Source organism: Leptosomus discolor, chromosome 18 (assembly GCF_034619465.1).
Source record: "Leptosomus discolor isolate bLepDis1 chromosome 18, bLepDis1.hap2, whole genome shotgun sequence".
In the NCBI taxonomy this organism is placed as follows: domain Eukaryota; kingdom Metazoa; phylum Chordata; class Aves; order Leptosomiformes; family Leptosomidae; genus Leptosomus; species Leptosomus discolor.
Window position 1 is genome coordinate 1,816,976 of NC_141408.1, and position 17,760 is coordinate 1,834,735.

Sequence of the window (17,760 nt, forward strand, 5' to 3'; positions counted from 1 at the left end):
GTTGGGCTCTACATCTGTAGTTAGCTAACTTTCAGCTCTACGTCAAGACATGCGTTGGGCGCTACGTCGGAACTTGCGTTGGGCTCTACGTCGGGACGTGCGTTGGGCTCCACGTCGGGACGTGCGTTGGGCTCTACGTCGGGATTTAGCTTACTTTCAGGTCTACGTCGGGACGTGCGTTGGCCTCTACGTCGGGACGTGCGTTGGCCTCTACGTCGGGACGTGCGTTGGCCTCTACGTCGGGATTTAGCTTACTTTCAGCTCTACGTCGGGACGTGCGTTGGATGCTATGTCGGGACGTGCGTTGGGCGCTACGGCGGGACGTGCGTTGGGCGCTACTTCGGGACGTGCGTTGGGCGATACGTTAAAATTTAGCTTACTTTCAGCTCTACATCGGGATGTGCGTTGGGCTCTATGTCGGGATGTGCGTTGGGCTCTACGTCGGGACGTGCGTTGGGCTCTACCTCGGGACGTGCGTTGGGCTCTACGTCGGGATTTAGCTTACTTTCATCTCTACATCTGGACGTGCGTTGGCCTCTACGTCGGGACGTGCGTTGGCCTCTACGTCGGGATTTAGCTTACTTTCAGCTCTACGTCGGGACGTGCGTTGGGCTCTACGTCGGGATTTATCTTACTTTCAGCTCTACGTCGGGACGTGCGTTGGGCTCTACGTCGGGACGTGCGTTGGGCTCTACGTCGGGAAGTGCGCTGGGCTCTACGTCTGTAGTTAGCTAACTTTCAGCTCTACGTCGGGACGTGCGTTGGGCTCTACGTCGGGACGTGCTTTGGGCTCTACGTCGGGACGTGCGTTGGCCTCTACGTCGGGATTTAGCTTACTTTCAGCTCTACGTCGGGACGTGCGTTGGGCTCTACGTCGGGATTTAGCTTACTTTCAGCTCTACGTCGGGACGTGCGTTGGGCTCTACGTCGGGACGTGCGTTGGGCTCTACGTCGGGAAGTGCGTTGGGCTCTACATCTGTAGTTAGCTAACTTTCAGCTCTACGTCGGGACGTGCGTTGGGCTCTACGTCGGGACGTGCGTTGGGCTCTACGTCGGGAGGTGCGTTGGGCTCTACGTCGGGACGTGCGTTGGGTTCTACGTCGGGACGTGCGTTGGGCTCTACATCTGTATTTAACTAACTTTCTGCTCTACGTCGGGACGTGCGTTGGGCTCTACGTCTGTAGTTAGCTAACTTTCAGCTCTACGTCGGACGTGCGTTGGGCTGTACGTCGGGACGTGCGTTGGGCTCTAAGTCGGGACGTGCGTTGGGCTCTACGTCGGGATTTAGCTTACTTTCAGCTCTACGTCGGGACGTGCGTTGGGCTCTACGTCGGGACGTGCGTTGGGCTCTACGTCGGGACGTGCGTTTGGCTCTACGTCGGGACGTGCGTTGGGCTCTACGTCGGGATTTAGCTTACTTTCAGCTCTACGTCGGGACGTGCGTTGGGCTCTACGTCGGGACGTGCGTTGGGCTCTACGTCTGTAGTTAGCTAACTTTCAGCTCTACGTCGGGACGTGCGTTGGGCGCTACGTCGGCACGTGCGTTGGGCTCTACGTCGGGACGTGCGTTGGGCTCTACGTTGGGATTTAGCTTACTTTCAGCTCTACGTCGGGACGAGCGTTGGGCTCTACGTCGGGACGTGCGTTGGGCTCTACGTCTGTAGTTAGCTAACTTTCAGCTCTACGTCGGGACGTGCGTTGGGCGCTACGTGGGGACGTGCGTCGGGTACTACGTCGGGACGTGCGCTGGGCTCTACGTCGGGACGTGCGTTGGGCTCTAAGTCGGGACATGCGTTGGGCTCTACGTCGGGATTTAGCTTACTTTCAGTTCCACGTCGGGACGTGCGTTGGGCACTACGTCGGGACGTGCGTTGGGCTCTACGTCGGGACGCGCGTTGGGCTCTATGTCTGTAGTTAGCTAACTTTTAGCTCTACGTCGGGACGCGCGTTGGGCTCTACGTCTGTAGTTAGCTAACTTTCAGCTCTACGTCGGGACGTGCGTTGGGCTCTACGTCGGGACGTGCTTTGGGCTCTACGTCGGGACGTGCGTTGGGCTCTACGTCGGGACGTGCGTTGGGCTCTACGTCGGGATTTAGCTTACTTCCAGCTCTACGTCGGGACGTGCGTTGTCCTCTACGTCGGGACGTGCGTTGGGCGCTACGTCGGGACGTGTGTTGGCCTCTACGTCGGGAAGTGCGTTGGCCTCTACGTCGGGATTTAGCTTACTTTCAGCTCTACGTCGGGACATGCGTTGGCCTCTACGTCGGGACGTGCGTTGGGCTCTACGTCGGGACACGCGTTGGGCTCTACTTCGGGACGCGCGTTGGGCTCTACGTCTGTAGTTAGCTAAATTTCAGCTCTACGTCGGGACGTGCGTTGGGCTCTACGTCGGGACATGCGTTGGGCTCTACGTCGGGACGTGCGTTGGGCTCTACGTTGCGACGTGCGTTGGGCTCTACGTCGGGATTTAGCTTACTTTCAGCTCTACGTCGGGACGTGCGTTGGGCTCTACGTCGGGACGTGCGTTGGGCTCTACGTCGGGACGTGCGTTTGGCTCTACGTCGGGACGTGCGTTGGGCTCTACGTCGGGATTTAGCTTACTTTCAGCTCTACGTCGGGACGTGCGTTGGGCTCTACGTCGGGACGTGCGTTGGGCTCTACGTCTGTAGTTAGCTAACTTTCAGCTCTACGTCGGGACGTGCGTTGGGCGCTACGTCGGGACGTGCGTTGGGCTCTACGTCGGGACGTGCGTTGGGCTCTACGTTGGGATTTAGCTTACTTTCAGCTCTACGTCGGGACGAGCGTTGGGCTCTACGTCGGGACGTGCGTTGGGCTCTACGTCTGTAGTTAGCTAACTTTCAGCTCTACGTCGGGACGTGCGTTGGGCGCTACGTGGGGACGTGCGTCGGGTACTACGTCGGGACGTGCGCTGGGCTCTACGTCGGGACGTGCGTTGGGCTCTAAGTCGGGACATGCGTTGGGCTCTACGTTGGGATTTAGCTTACTTTCAGTTCCACGTCGGGACGTGCGTTGGGCACTACGTCGGGACGTGCGTTGGGCTCTACGTCGGGACGCGCGTTGGGCTCTATGTCTGTAGTTAGCTAACTTTTAGCTCTACGTCGGGACGTGCGTTGGCCTCTACGTCGGGACGTGTGTTGGGCTCTACGTCGGGATTTAGCTTACTTTCAGCTCTACGTCGGGACGTGCGTTGGCCTCTACGTCGGCATTTAGCTTACTTTCAGCTCTACGTCGGGACGTGCGTTGGGCTCTACGTCGGGACGTGCGTTGGGCTCTACGTCGGGACGTGCGTTGGGCTCTACGTCGAGACGTGCGTTGGGTTCTACGTCGGGACGTGCGTTGGGCTCTACGTCTGTAGTTAGCTAACTTTCAGCTCTACGTCGGGACGCGCGTTGGGCTCTACGTCTGTAGTTAGCTAACTTTCAGCTCTACGTCGGGACGCGCGTTGGGCTCTACGTCGGTATGCGCGTTGGGCTCTACGTCGGGACGTGCGTTGGGCTCTACGTCGGGATTTAGCTTACTTTCAGCTCTACGTCGGGACGTGCGTTGGCCTCTACGTCGGGACGTGCGTTGGGCGCTACGTCGGGACGTGCGTTGGCCTCTACGTCGGGACGTGCGTTGGCCTCTACGTCGGGATTTAGCTTACATTCAGCTCTACGTCGGGACGTGCGTTGGCCTCTACGTCGGGACGTGCGTTGGGCTCTACGTAGGGACACGCGTTGGGCTCTACGTCGGGACGCGCGTTGGGCTCTACGTCTGTAGTTACCTAACTTTTAGCTCTACGTCGGGACGCGCGTTGGGCTCTACGTCTGTAGTTAGCTAACTTTCAGCTCTACGTCGGGACGTGCGTTGGGCTCTACGTCGGGACGTGCGTTGGGCTCTACGTCGGGATTTAGCTTTGTTTCAGCTCTACGTCGGGACGTGCGTTGGCCTCTACGTCGGCATTTAGCTTACTTTCAGCTCTACGTCGGGACGTGCGTTGGGCTCTACGTCGGGACGTGCGTTGGGCTCTACGTCTGTAGTTAGCTAACTTTCAGCTCTACGTCGGGACGTGCGTTGGGCTCTACGTCGAGACGTGTGTTGGGCTCTACGTCGGGACGTGCGTTGGGCTCTACGTCGGGATTTAGCTTACTTTCAGCTCTACGTCGGGACGTGCGTTGGCCTCTACGTCGGGACGTGCGTTGGGCGCTACGTCGGGACGTGCGTTGGCCTCTACGTCGGGACGTGCGTTGGCCTCTACGTCGGGATTTAGCTTTCTTTCAGCTCGACGTCGGGACGTGCGTTGGCCTCTACGTCGGGACGTGCGTTGGGCTCTACGTAGGGACACGCGTTGGGCTCTACGTCGGGACGCGCGTTGGGCTCTACGTCTGTAGTTAGCTAACTTTTAGCTCTACGTCGGGACGCGCGTTGGGCTCTACGTCTGTAGTTAGCTAACTTTCAGCTCTACGTCGGGACGTGCGTTGGGCTCTACGTCGGGACGTGCGTTGGGTTCTACGTCGGGACGTGCGTTGGGCTCTACGTCTGTAGTTAGCTAACTTTCTGCTCTACGTCGGGACGTGCGTTGGGCTCTACGTCTGTAGTTAGCTAACTTTCAGCTCTACGTCGGGACGTGCGTTGGGCTCTACGTCGGGACGTGCGTTGGGCTCTACGTCTGTAGTTAGCTAACTTTCAGCTCTACGTCGGGACGTGCGTTGGCCTCTACGTCGGGATTTAGCTTACTTTCAGCTCTACGTCGGGACGTGCGTTGGCCTCTACGTCGGGACGTGCGTTGGGCTCTACGTCGGGACACGCGTTGGGCTCTACGTCGGGACGCGCGTTGGGCTCTACGTCTGTAGTTAGCTAACTTTCAGCTCTACGTCGGGACGCGCGTTGGGCTCTTCGTCTGTAGTTAGCTAACTTTCAGCTCTACGTCGGGACGTGCGTTGGGCTCTACGTCGGGACGTGCCTTGGGCTCTACGTCGGGCTTTAGCTTACTTTCAGCTCTACGTCGGGACGTGCGTTGGCCTCTACGTCGGGATTTAGCTTACTTTCAGCTCTACGTCGGGACGTGCGTTGGCCTCTACGTCGGGCTTTAGCTTACTTTCAGCTCTACGTCGGGACGTGCCTTGGGCTCTACGTCGGGCTTTAGCTTACTTTCAGCTCTACGTCGGGACGTGCGTTGGCCTCTACGTCGGGATTTAGCTTACTTTCAGCTCTACGTCGGGACGTGCGTTGGGCTCTACGTCGGGACGTGCGTTGGGCTCTACGTCTGTAGTTAGATAACTTTCAGCTCTACGTCGGGACGTGCGTTGGGCTCTACGTCGGGACGTGCGTTGGGCTCTACGTCTGTAGTTAGATAACTTTCAGCTCTACGTCGGGACGTGCGTTGGGCTCTACGTCGGAACGTGCGTTGGGCTCTACGTCGGGACGTGCGTTGGGCTCTACGTCAGGATTTAGCTTACTTTCAGCTCCACGTCGGGACGCGCGTTGGGTTCTACGTCGGGACGCGCGTTGGGCTCTACGTCGGGACGTGCGTTGGGCTCTACGTCGGGACGTGCGTTGGGCTCTACGTCTGTAGTTAGCTAACTTTCAGCTCTACGTCGGGACGTGCGTTGGGCGCTACGTCGGGACGTGCGTTGGGCGCTACGTTGGGATTTAGCTTACTTTCAGCTCTACGTCGGGACATGCGTTGGTCTCTACGTCGGGACGTGCGTTGGGCACTACGTCGGGACGTGCGCTGGGCTCTACGTCGGGACGTGCGTTGGGCTCTACGTCAGGATTTAGCTTACTTTCAGCTCCACGTCGGGACGCGCGTTGGGCTCTACGTCGGGATGCGCGTTGGGCTCTACGTCGGGACGTGCATTGGGCTCTACGTCGGGATTTAGCATACTTTCAGCTCTACGTCGGGACGTGCGTTGGGCTCTACGTCGGGACGTGCGTTGGGCTCTACGTCGGGACGTGCGTTGGCCTATACGTCGCGATTTAGCTTACTTTCAGCTCCACGTCGGGACGTGCGTTGGGCTCTATGTCGGGACGCGCGTTTGGCTCTACGTCGGGACGTGCGTTGGGCTATACGTCGGGACGTGCGTTGGGCTGTACGTCGGGATTTAGCTTACTTTCAGCTCTACGTCGGGACGTGCGTTGGCCTCTACGTCGGGACGTGCGTTGGCCTCTACGTCGGGATTTAACTTACTTTCAGCTCTACGTCGGGACGTGCGTTGGCCTCTACGTCGGGACGTGCGTTGGCCTCTACGTCGGGATTTAGCTTACTTTCAGCTCTACGTCGGGACGTGCGTTGGGCTCTACGTCAGGATTTAGCTTACTTTCAGCTCTACGTCGGGACGTGCGTTGGGCTCTACGTCGGGACGTGCGTTGGGCTCTACGTCTGGACGTGCGTTGGGCTCTACGTCTGTAGTTAGCTAACTTTCAGCTCTACGTCGGGACGTGTGTTGGGCTCTACGTCGGGACGTGCGTTGGGCTCTACGTCGGGACGTGCGTTGTGCTCTACGTCGGGATTTAGCTTTATTTCAGCTCTACGTCGGGACGTGCGTTGGCCTCTAAGACGGCATTTAGCTTACTTTCAGCTCTACGTCGGGACGTGCGTTGGGCTCTACGTCGGGAAGTGCGTTGGGCTCTACGTCGGGACGTGCGTTGGGCTCTACGTCGGGACGTGCGTTGGGCTCTACGTCGGGACGTGCGTTGGGCTCTACGTCTGTAGTTAGCTAACTTTCAGCTCTACGTCGGGACGTGCGTTGGGCACTATTTCGGACGTGCGTTGGGCTCTACGTCGGGACATGCGTTGGGCTCTACGTCGGGATTTAGCTTACTTTCAGCTCTACGTCGGGACGTGCGTTGGGCACTACGTCGGGACGTGCGTTGGGCTCTACGTCGGGACGTGCGTTGGGCTCTACGTCTGTAGTTAGCTAACTTTCTGCTCTACGTCGGGACATGCGTTGGGCTCTACGTCTGTATTTAGCTAACTTTCAGCTCTACGTCGGGACGTGCGTTGGGCTCTACGTCGGGACGTGCGTTGGGCTCTACGTCGGGACATGCGTTGGGCTCTACGTCGGGATTTAGCTTACTTTCAGCTCTACGTCGGGACGTGCGTTGGGCTCTACGTCGGGACGTGCGTTGGGCTCTACGTCGGGACGTGCGTTGGCCTGTACGTCGCGATTTAGCTTACTTTCAGCTCCACGTCGGGACGTGCGTTGGGCTCTACGTCGGAACGCGCGTTTGGCTCTACGTCGGGACGTGCGTTGGGCTATACGTCGGGACGTGCGTTGGGCTGTACGTCGGGATTTAGCTTACTTTCAGCTCTACGTCGGGACGTGCGTTGGCCTCTACGTCGGGACGTGTGTTGGCCTCTACGTCGGGATTTAACTTACTTTCAGCTCTACGTCGGGACGTGCGTTGGCCTCTACGTCGGGACGTGCGTTGGCCTCTACGTCGGGATTTAGCTTACTTTCAGCTCTACGTCGGGACGTGCGTTGGGCTCTACGTCGGGATTTAGCTTACTTTCAGCTCTACGTCGGGACGTGCGTTGGGCTCTACGTCGGGACGTGCGTTGGGCTCTACGTCTGTAGTTAGCTAACTTTCAGCTCTACGTCGGGACGTGTGTTGGGTTCTACGTCGGGACGTGCGTTGGGCTCTACGTCGGGACGTGCGTTGTGCTCTACGTCGGGATTTAGCTTACTTTCAGCTCTACGTCGGGACGTGCGTTGGGCTCTACGTCGGGAAGTGCGTTGGGCTCTACGTCGGGACGTGCGTTGGGCTCTACGTCGGGACGTGCGTTGGGCTCTACGTCGGGACGTGCGTTGGGCTCTACGTCTGTAGTTAGTTAACTTTCAGCTCTACGTCGGGACGTGCGTTGGGCACTATTTCGGACGTGCGTTGGGCTCTACGTCGGGACATGCGTTGGGCTCTACGTCGGGATTTAGCTTACTTTCAGCTCTACGTCGGTACGTGCGTTGGGCACTACGTCGGGACGTGCGTTGGGCTCTACGTCGGGACGTGCGATGGGCTCTACATCTGTAGTTAGCTAACTTTATGCTCTACGTCGGGACGTGCGTTGGGCTCTACGTCGGGACGTGTTTTGGGCTCTACGTCGGGATTTAGCTTACTTACAGATCTACGTCGGGACGTGCGTTAGGCTCTACGTCAGGACGTGCGTTGGGATATACGTCGGGACGTGCGTTGGGCGCTACGTCGGGACGTGCGTTGGGCTCTACGTCGGGACGTGCGTTTGGCTCTACGTCGGGACGTGCGTTGGGCTCTACGTCGGGATTTAGCTTACTTTCAGCTCTACGTCGGGACGTGCGTTGGGCTCTACGTCGGGACGTGCGTTGGCCTCTACGTCTGTAGTTAGCTAACTTTCAGCTCTACGTCGGGACGTGCGTTGGGCGCTACGTCGGGACGTGCGTTGGGCTCTACGTCGGGACGTGCGTTGGGCTCTACGTTGGGATTTAGCTAACTTTCAGCTCTACGTCGGAACGAGCGTTGGGCTCTACGTCGGGACGTGCGTTGGGCTCTACGTCTGTAGTTAGCTAACTTTCAGCTCTACGTCGGGATGTGCGTTGGGCGCTACGTGGGGACGTGCGTTGTGCACTATTTCGGACGTGCGTTGGGCTCTACGTCGGGACATGCGTTGGGCTCTACGTCGGGATTTAGCTTACTTTCAGCTCTACGTCGGGACGTGCGTTGGGCACTACGTCGGGACGTGCGTTGGGCTCTACGTCGGGACGTGCGTTGGGCTCTACGTCTGTAGTTAGCTAACTTTCTGCTCTACGTCGGGACATGCGTTGGGCTCTACGTCTGTATTTAGCTAACTTTCAGCTCTACGTCGGGACGTGCGTTGGGCTCTACGTCGGGACGTGCGTTGGGCTCTACGTCGGGACATGCGTTGGGCTCTACGTCGGGATTTAGCTTACTTTCAGCTCTACGTCGGGACGTGCGTTGGGCTCTACGTCGGGACGTGCGTTGGGCTCTACGTCGGGACGTGCGTTGGCCTGTACGTCGCGATTTAGCTTACTTTCAGCTCCACGTCGGGACGTGCGTTGGGCTCTACGTCGGAACGCGCGTTTGGCTCTACGTCGGGACGTGCGTTGGGCTATACGTCGGGACGTGCGTTGGGCTGTACGTCGGGATTTAGCTTACTTTCAGCTCTACGTCGGGACGTGCGTTGGCCTCTACGTCGGGACGTGTGTTGGCCTCTACGTCGGGATTTAACTTACTTTCAGCTCTACGTCGGGACGTGCGTTGGCCTCTACGTCGGGACGTGCGTTGGCCTCTACGTCGGGATTTAGCTTACTTTCAGCTCTACGTCGGGACGTGCGTTGGGCTCTACGTCGGGATTTAGCTTACTTTCAGCTCTACGTCGGGACGTGCGTTGGGCTCTACGTCGGGACGTGCGTTGGGCTCTACGTCTGTAGTTAGCTAACTTTCAGCTCTACGTCGGGACGTGTGTTGGGTTCTACGTCGGGACGTGCGTTGGGCTCTACGTCGGGACGTGCGTTGTGCTCTACGTCGGGATTTAGCTTACTTTCAGCTCTACGTCGGGACGTGCGTTGGGCTCTACGTCGGGAAGTGCGTTGGGCTCTACGTCGGGACGTGCGTTGGGCTCTACGTCGGGACGTGCGTTGGGCTCTACGTCGGGACGTGCGTTGGGCTCTACGTCTGTAGTTAGTTAACTTTCAGCTCTACGTCGGGACGTGCGTTGGGCACTATTTCGGACGTGCGTTGGGCTCTACGTCGGGACATGCGTTGGGCTCTACGTCGGGATTTAGCTTACTTTCAGCTCTACGTCGGTACGTGCGTTGGGCACTACGTCGGGACGTGCGTTGGGCTCTACGTCGGGACGTGCGATGGGCTCTACATCTGTAGTTAGCTAACTTTATGCTCTACGTCGGGACGTGCGTTGGGCTCTACGTCGGGACGTGTTTTGGGCTCTACGTCGGGATTTAGCTTACTTACAGATCTACGTCGGGACGTGCGTTAGGCTCTACGTCAGGACGTGCGTTGGGATATACGTCGGGACGTGCGTTGGGCGCTACGTCGGGACGTGCGTTGGGCTCTACGTCGGGACGTGCGTTTGGCTCTACGTCGGGACGTGCGTTGGGCTCTACGTCGGGATTTAGCTTACTTTCAGCTCTACGTCGGGACGTGCGTTGGGCTCTACGTCGGGACGTGCGTTGGGCTCTACGTCTGTAGTTAGCTAACTTTCAGCTCTACGTCGGGACGTGCGTTGGGCGCTACGTCGGGACGTGCGTTGGGCTCTACGTCGGGACGTGCGTTGGGCTCTACGTTGGGATTTAGCTAACTTTCAGCTCTACGTCGGAACGAGCGTTGGGCTCTACGTCGGGACGTGCGTTGGGCTCTACGTCTGTAGTTAGCTAACTTTCAGCTCTACGTCGGGATGTGCGTTGGGCGCTACGTGGGGACGTGCGTTGTGCACTACGTCGGGACGTGCGCTGGGCTCTACGTCGGGACGTGCGTTGGGCTCTAAGTCGGGACATGCGTTGGGCTCTACGTCGGGATTTAGCTTACTTTCAGTTCCACGTCGGGACGTGCGTTGGGCACTACGTCGGGACGTGCGTTGGGCTCTACGTCGGGACGCGCGTTGGGCTCTATGTCTGTAGTTAGCTAACTTTTAGCTCTACGTCGGGACGCGCGTTGGGCTCTACGTCTGTAGTTAGCTAACTTTCAGCTCTACGTCGGGACGTGCGTTGGGCTCTACGTCGGGATTTAGCTTACTTTCAGCTCTACGTCGGGACGTGCGTTGGCCTCTACGTCGGCATTTAGCTTACTTTCAGCTCTACGTCGGGACGTGCGTTGGGCTCTACGTCGGGACGTGCGTTGGGCTCTACGTCGGGACGTGCGTTGGGTTCTACGTCGGGACGTGCGTTGGGCTCTACGTCGGGATTTAGCTTACTTTCAGCTCTACGTCGGGACGTGCGTTGGCCTCTACGTCGGGACGTGCGTTGGGCGCTACGTCGGGACGTGCGTTGGCCTCTACGTCGGGACGTGCGTTGGCCTCTACGTCGGGATTTAGCTTACTTTCAGCTCTACGTCGGGACGTGCGTTGGCCTCTACGTCGGGACGTGCGTTGGGCTCTACGTAGGGACACGCGTTGGGCTCTACGTCGGGACGCGCGTTGGGCTCTACGTCTGTAGTTAGCTAACTTTTATCTCTACGCGGGACGCGCGTTGGGCTCTACGTCTGTACTTAGCTAACTTTCAGCTCTACGTCGGGACATGCGTTGGGCTCTACGTCGGGACGTGCGTTGGCCTCTACGTCGGGACGTGCGTTGGCCTCTACGTCGGGATTTAACTTACTTTCAGCTCTACGTCGGGACGTGCGTTGGCCTCTACGTCGGGACGTGCGTTGGCCTCTACGTCGGGATTTAGCTTACTTTCAGCTCTACGTCGGGACGTGCGTTGGGCTCTACGTCAGGATTTAGCTTACTTTCAGCTCTACGTCGGGACGTGCGTTGGGCTCTACGTCGGGACGTGCGTTGGGCTCTACGTCGGGACGTGCGTTGGGCTCTACGTCTGTAGTTAGCTAACTTTCAGCTCTACGTCGGGACGTGTGTTGGGCTCTACGTCGGGACGTGCGTTGGGCTCTACGTCGGGACGTGCGTTGTGCTCTACGTCGGGATTTAGCTTTATTTCAGCTCTACGTCGGGACGTGCGTTGGCCTCTAAGACGGCATTTAGCTTACTTTCAGCTCTACGTCGGGACGTGCGTTGGGCTCTACGTCGGGAAGTGCGTTGGGCTCTACGTCGGGACGTGCGTTGGGCTCTACGTCGGGACGTGCGTTGGGCTCTACGTCGGGACGTGCGTTGGGCTCTACGTCTGTAGTTAGCTAACTTTCAGCTCTACGTCGGGACGTGCGTTGGGCACTATTTCGGACGTGCGTTGGGCTCTACGTCGGGACATGCGTTGGGCTCTACGTCGGGATTTAGCTTACTTTCAGCTCTACGTCGGGACGTGCGTTGGGCACTACGTCGGGACGTGCGTTGGGCTCTACGTCGGGACGTGCGTTGGGCTCTACGTCTGTAGTTAGCTAACTTTCTGCTCTACGTCGGGACATGCGTTGGGCTCTACGTCTGTATTTAGCTAACTTTCAGCTCTACGTCGGGACGTGCGTTGGGCTCTACGTCGGGACGTGCGTTGGGCTCTACGTCGGGACATGCGTTGGGCTCTACGTCGGGATTTAGCTTACTTTCAGCTCTACGTCGGGACGTGCGTTGGGCTCTACGTCGGGACGTGCGTTGGGCTCTACGTCGGGACGTGCGTTGGCCTGTACGTCGCGATTTAGCTTACTTTCAGCTCCACGTCGGGACGTGCGTTGGGCTCTACGTCGGAACGCGCGTTTGGCTCTACGTCGGGACGTGCGTTGGGCTATACGTCGGGACGTGCGTTGGGCTGTACGTCGGGATTTAGCTTACTTTCAGCTCTACGTCGGGACGTGCGTTGGCCTCTACGTCGGGACGTGTGTTGGCCTCTACGTCGGGATTTAACTTACTTTCAGCTCTACGTCGGGACGTGCGTTGGCCTCTACGTCGGGACGTGCGTTGGCCTCTACGTCGGGATTTAGCTTACTTTCAGCTCTACGTCGGGACGTGCGTTGGGCTCTACGTCGGGATTTAGCTTACTTTCAGCTCTACGTCGGGACGTGCGTTGGGCTCTACGTCGGGACGTGCGTTGGGCTCTACGTCTGTAGTTAGCTAACTTTCAGCTCTACGTCGGGACGTGTGTTGGGTTCTACGTCGGGACGTGCGTTGGGCTCTACGTCGGGACGTGCGTTGTGCTCTACGTCGGGATTTAGCTTACTTTCAGCTCTACGTCGGGACGTGCGTTGGGCTCTACGTCGGGAAGTGCGTTGGGCTCTACGTCGGGACGTGCGTTGGGCTCTACGTCGGGACGTGCGTTGGGCTCTACGTCGGGACGTGCGTTGGGCTCTACGTCTGTAGTTAGTTAACTTTCAGCTCTACGTCGGGACGTGCGTTGGGCACTATTTCGGACGTGCGTTGGGCTCTACGTCGGGACATGCGTTGGGCTCTACGTCGGGATTTAGCTTACTTTCAGCTCTACGTCGGTACGTGCGTTGGGCACTACGTCGGGACGTGCGTTGGGCTCTACGTCGGGACGTGCGATGGGCTCTACATCTGTAGTTAGCTAACTTTATGCTCTACGTCGGGACGTGCGTTGGGCTCTACGTCGGGACGTGTTTTGGGCTCTACGTCGGGATTTAGCTTACTTACAGATCTACGTCGGGACGTGCGTTAGGCTCTACGTCAGGACGTGCGTTGGGATATACGTCGGGACGTGCGTTGGGCGCTACGTCGGGACGTGCGTTGGGCTCTACGTCGGGACGTGCGTTTGGCTCTACGTCGGGACGTGCGTTGGGCTCTACGTCGGGATTTAGCTTACTTTCAGCTCTACGTCGGGACGTGCGTTGGGCTCTACGTCGGGACGTGCGTTGGGCTCTACGTCTGTAGTTAGCTAACTTTCAGCTCTACGTCGGGACGTGCGTTGGGCGCTACGTCGGGACGTGCGTTGGGCTCTACGTCGGGACGTGCGTTGGGCTCTACGTTGGGATTTAGCTAACTTTCAGCTCTACGTCGGAACGAGCGTTGGGCTCTACGTCGGGACGTGCGTTGGGCTCTACATCTGTAGTTAGCTAACTTTCAGCTCTACGTCGGGATGTGCGTTGGGCGCTACGTGGGGACGTGCGTTGTGCACTACGTCGGGACGTGCGCTGGGCTCTACGTCGGGACGTGCGTTGGGCTCTAAGTCGGGACATGCGTTGGGCTCTACGTCGGGATTTAGCTTACTTTCAGTTCCACGTCGGGACGTGCGTTGGGCACTACGTCGGGACGTGCGTTGGGCTCTACGTCGGGACGCGCGTTGGGCTCTATGTCTGTAGTTAGCTAACTTTTAGCTCTACGTCGGGACGCGCGTTGGGCTCTACGTCTGTAGTTAGCTAACTTTCAGCTCTACGTCGGGACGTGCGTTGGGCTCTACGTCGGGATTTAGCTTACTTTCAGCTCTACGTCGGGACGTGCGTTGGCCTCTACGTCGGCATTTAGCTTACTTTCAGCTCTACGTCGGGACGTGCGTTGGGCTCTACGTCGGGACGTGCGTTGGGCTCTACGTCGGGACGTGCGTTGGGTTCTACGTCGGGACGTGCGTTGGGCTCTACGTCGGGATTTAGCTTACTTTCAGCTCTACGTCGGGACGTGCGTTGGCCTCTACGTCGGGACGTGCGTTGGGCGCTACGTCGGGACGTGCGTTGGCCACTACGTCGGGACGTGCGTTGGCCTCTACGTCGGGATTTAGCTTACTTTCAGCTCTACGTCGGGACGTGCGTTGGCCTCTACGTCGGGACGTGCGTTGGGCTCTACGTAGGGACACGCGTTGGGCTCTACGTCGGGACGCGCGTTGGGCTCTACGTCTGTAGTTAGCTAACTTTTATCTCTACGCGGGACGCGCGTTGGGCTCTACGTCTGTACTTAGCTAACTTTCAGCTCTACGTCGGGACATGCGTTGGGCTCTACGTCGGGACGTGCGTTGGGCTCTACGTCGGGATTTAGCTTTCTTTCAGCTCTACGTCGGGACGTGCGTTGGCCTCTACGTCGGCATTTAGCTTATTTCAGCTCTACGTCGGGACGTGCGTTGGGCTCTACGTCGGGACGTGCGTTGGGTTCTACGTCGGGACGTGCGTTGGGCTCTACGTCTGTAGTTAGCTAACTTTCAGCTCTACGTCGGGACGTGCGTTGGGCTCTACGTCGGGACGTGCGTTGGGTTCTACGTCGGGACGTGCGTTGGGCTCTACGTCTGTAGTTAGCTAACTTTCTGCTCTACGTCGGGACGTGCGTTGGGCTCTACGTCTGTAGTTAGCTAACTTTCAGCTCTACGTCGGGACGTGCGTTGGGCTCTACGTCGGGACGTGCGTTGGGCTCTACGTCTGTAGTTAGCTAACTTTCAGCTCTACGTCGGGACGTGCGTTGGCCTCTACGTCGGGATTTAGCTTACTTTCAGCTCTACGTCGGGACGTGCGTTGGCCTCTACGTCGGGACGTGCGTTGGGCTCTACGTCGGGACGCGCGTTGGGCTCTACGTCTGTAGTTAGCTAACTTTCAGCTCTACGTCGGGACGCGCGTTGGGCTCTTCGTCTGTAGTTAGCTAACTTTCAGCTCTACGTCGGGACGTGCGTTGGGCTCTACGTCGGGACGTGCGTTGGGCTCTACGTCGGGATTTAGCTTACTTTCAGCTCTACGTCGGGACGTGCGTTGGGCTCTACGTCGGGACGTGCGTTGGGCTCTACGTCGGGACGTGCGTTGGGCTCTACGTCGGGCTTTAGCTTACTTTCAGCTCTACGTCGGGACGTGCGTTGGGCTCTACGTCGGGACGTGCGTTGGGCTCTACGTCGGGCTTTAGCTTACTTTCAGCTCTACGTCGGGACGTGCGTTGGCCTCTACGTCGGGATTTAGCTTACTTTCAGCTCTACGTCGGGACGTGCGTTGGGCTCTACGTCGGGACGTGCGTTGGGCTCTACGTCTGTAGTTAGATAACTTTCAGCTCTACGTCGGGACGTGCGTTGGGCTCTACGTCGGGACGTGCGTTGGGCTCTACGTCGGGACGTGCGTTGGGCTCTACGTCAGGATTTAGCTTACTTTCAGCTCCACGTCGGGACGCGCGTTGGGCTCTATGTCGGGACGCGCGTTGGGCTCTACGTCGGGACGTGCGTTGGGCTCTACGTCGGGACGTGCGTTGGGCTCTACGTCTGTAGTTAGCTAACTTTCAGCTCTACGTCGGGACGTGCGTTGGGCGCTACGTCGGGACGTGCGTTGGGCTCTACGTTGGGATTTAGCTTACTTTCAGCTCTACGTCGGGACGTGCGTTGGTCTCTACGTCGGGACGTGCGTTGGGCACTACGTCGGGACGTGCGCTGGGCTCTACGTCGGGATTTAGCTTACTTTCAGTTCCACGTCGGGACGTGCGTTGGGCAGTACGTCGGGACGTGCGTTGGGCTCTGTGTCGGGACGCGCGTTGGGCTCTACGTCGGGACGCGTGTTGGGCTCTACGTCGGGAGGCGCGTTGGGCTCTACGTCTGTAGTTAGCTAACTTTTAGCTCTACGTCGGGACGCGCGTTGGGCTCTACGTCTGTAGTTAGCTAACTTTCAGCTCTACGTCGGGACGCGCGTTGGGCTCTACGTCTGTAGTTAGCTAACTTTCAGCTCTACGTCGGGACGCGCGTTGGGCTCTACGTCGGTATGCGCGTTGGGCTATACGTCGGGACGTGCATTGGGCTCTACGTCGGGATTTAGCTTACTTTCAGCTCTACGTCGGGACGTGCGTTGGGCTCTACGTCGGGACGTGCGTTGGGCTCTACGTCTGTAGTTAGATAACTTTCAGCTCTACGTCGGGACGTGCGTTGGGCTCTACGTCGGGACGTGCGTTGGGCTCTACGTCGGGACGTGCGTTGGGCTCTACGTCGGGATTTAGCTTACTTTCAGCTCCACGTCGGGACGCGCGTTGGGCTCTACGTCGGGACGCGCGTTGGGCTCTACGTCGGGACGTGCGTTGGGCTCTACGTCGGGACGTGCGTTGGGCTCTACGTCTGTAGTTAACTAACTTTCAGCTCTACGTCGGGACGTGCGTTGGGCTCTACGTCGGGACGTGCGTTGGGCTCTACGTCTGTAGTTAGCTAACTTTCTGCTCTACGTCGGGACATGCGTTGGGCTCTACGTCTGTATTTAGCTAACTTTCAGCTCTAGTCGGGACGTGCGTTGGGCTCTACGTCGGGACGTGCGTTGGGCTCTACGTCGGGACATGCGTTGGGCTCTACGTCGGGATTTAGCTTACTTTCAGCTCTACGTCGGGACGTGCGTTGGGCTCTACGTCGGGACGTGCGTTGGGCTCTACGTCGGGACGTGCGTTGGCCTATATGTCGCGATTTAGCTTACTTTCAGCTCCACGTCGGGACGCGCGTTTGGCCCTACGTCGGGACGCGCGTTTGGCCCTACGTCGGGACGTGCGTTGGGCTCTACGTCGGGACGTGCGTTGGGCTGTACGTCGGGATTTAGCTTACTTTCAGCTCTACGTCGGGACGTGCGTTGGCCTCTACGTCGGGACGTGCGTTGGCCTCTACGTCGGGATTTAACTTACTTTCAGCTCTACGTCGGGACGTGCGTTGGCCTCTACGTCGGGACGTGCGTTGGCCTCTACGTCGGGATTTAGCTTACTTTCAGCTCTACGTCGGGACGTGCGTTGGGCTGTACGTCGGGATTTAGCTTACTTTCAGCTCTACGTCGGGACGTGCGTTGGGCTCTACGTCGGGACGTGCGTTGGGCTCTACGTCGGGACGTGCGTTGGGCTCTACGTCTGTAGTTAGCTAACTTTTAGCTCTACGTCGGGACGTGTGTTGGGCTCTACGTCGGGACGTGCGTTGGGCTCTACGTCGGGACGTGCGTTGTGCTCTACGTCGGGATTTAGCTTTATTTCAGCTCTACGTCGGGACGTGCGTTGGCCTCTAAGACGGCATTTAGCTTACTTTCAGCTCTACGTCGGGACGTGCGTTGGGCTCTACGTCGGGAAGTGCGTTGGGCTCGACGTCGGGACGTGCGTTGGGCTCTACGTCGGGACGTGCGTTGGGCTCTACGTCGGGACGTGCGTTGGGCTCTACGTCTGTAGTTAGCTAACTTTCAGCTCTACGTCGGGACGTGCGTTGGGCACTATTTCGGACGTGCGTTGGGCTCTAC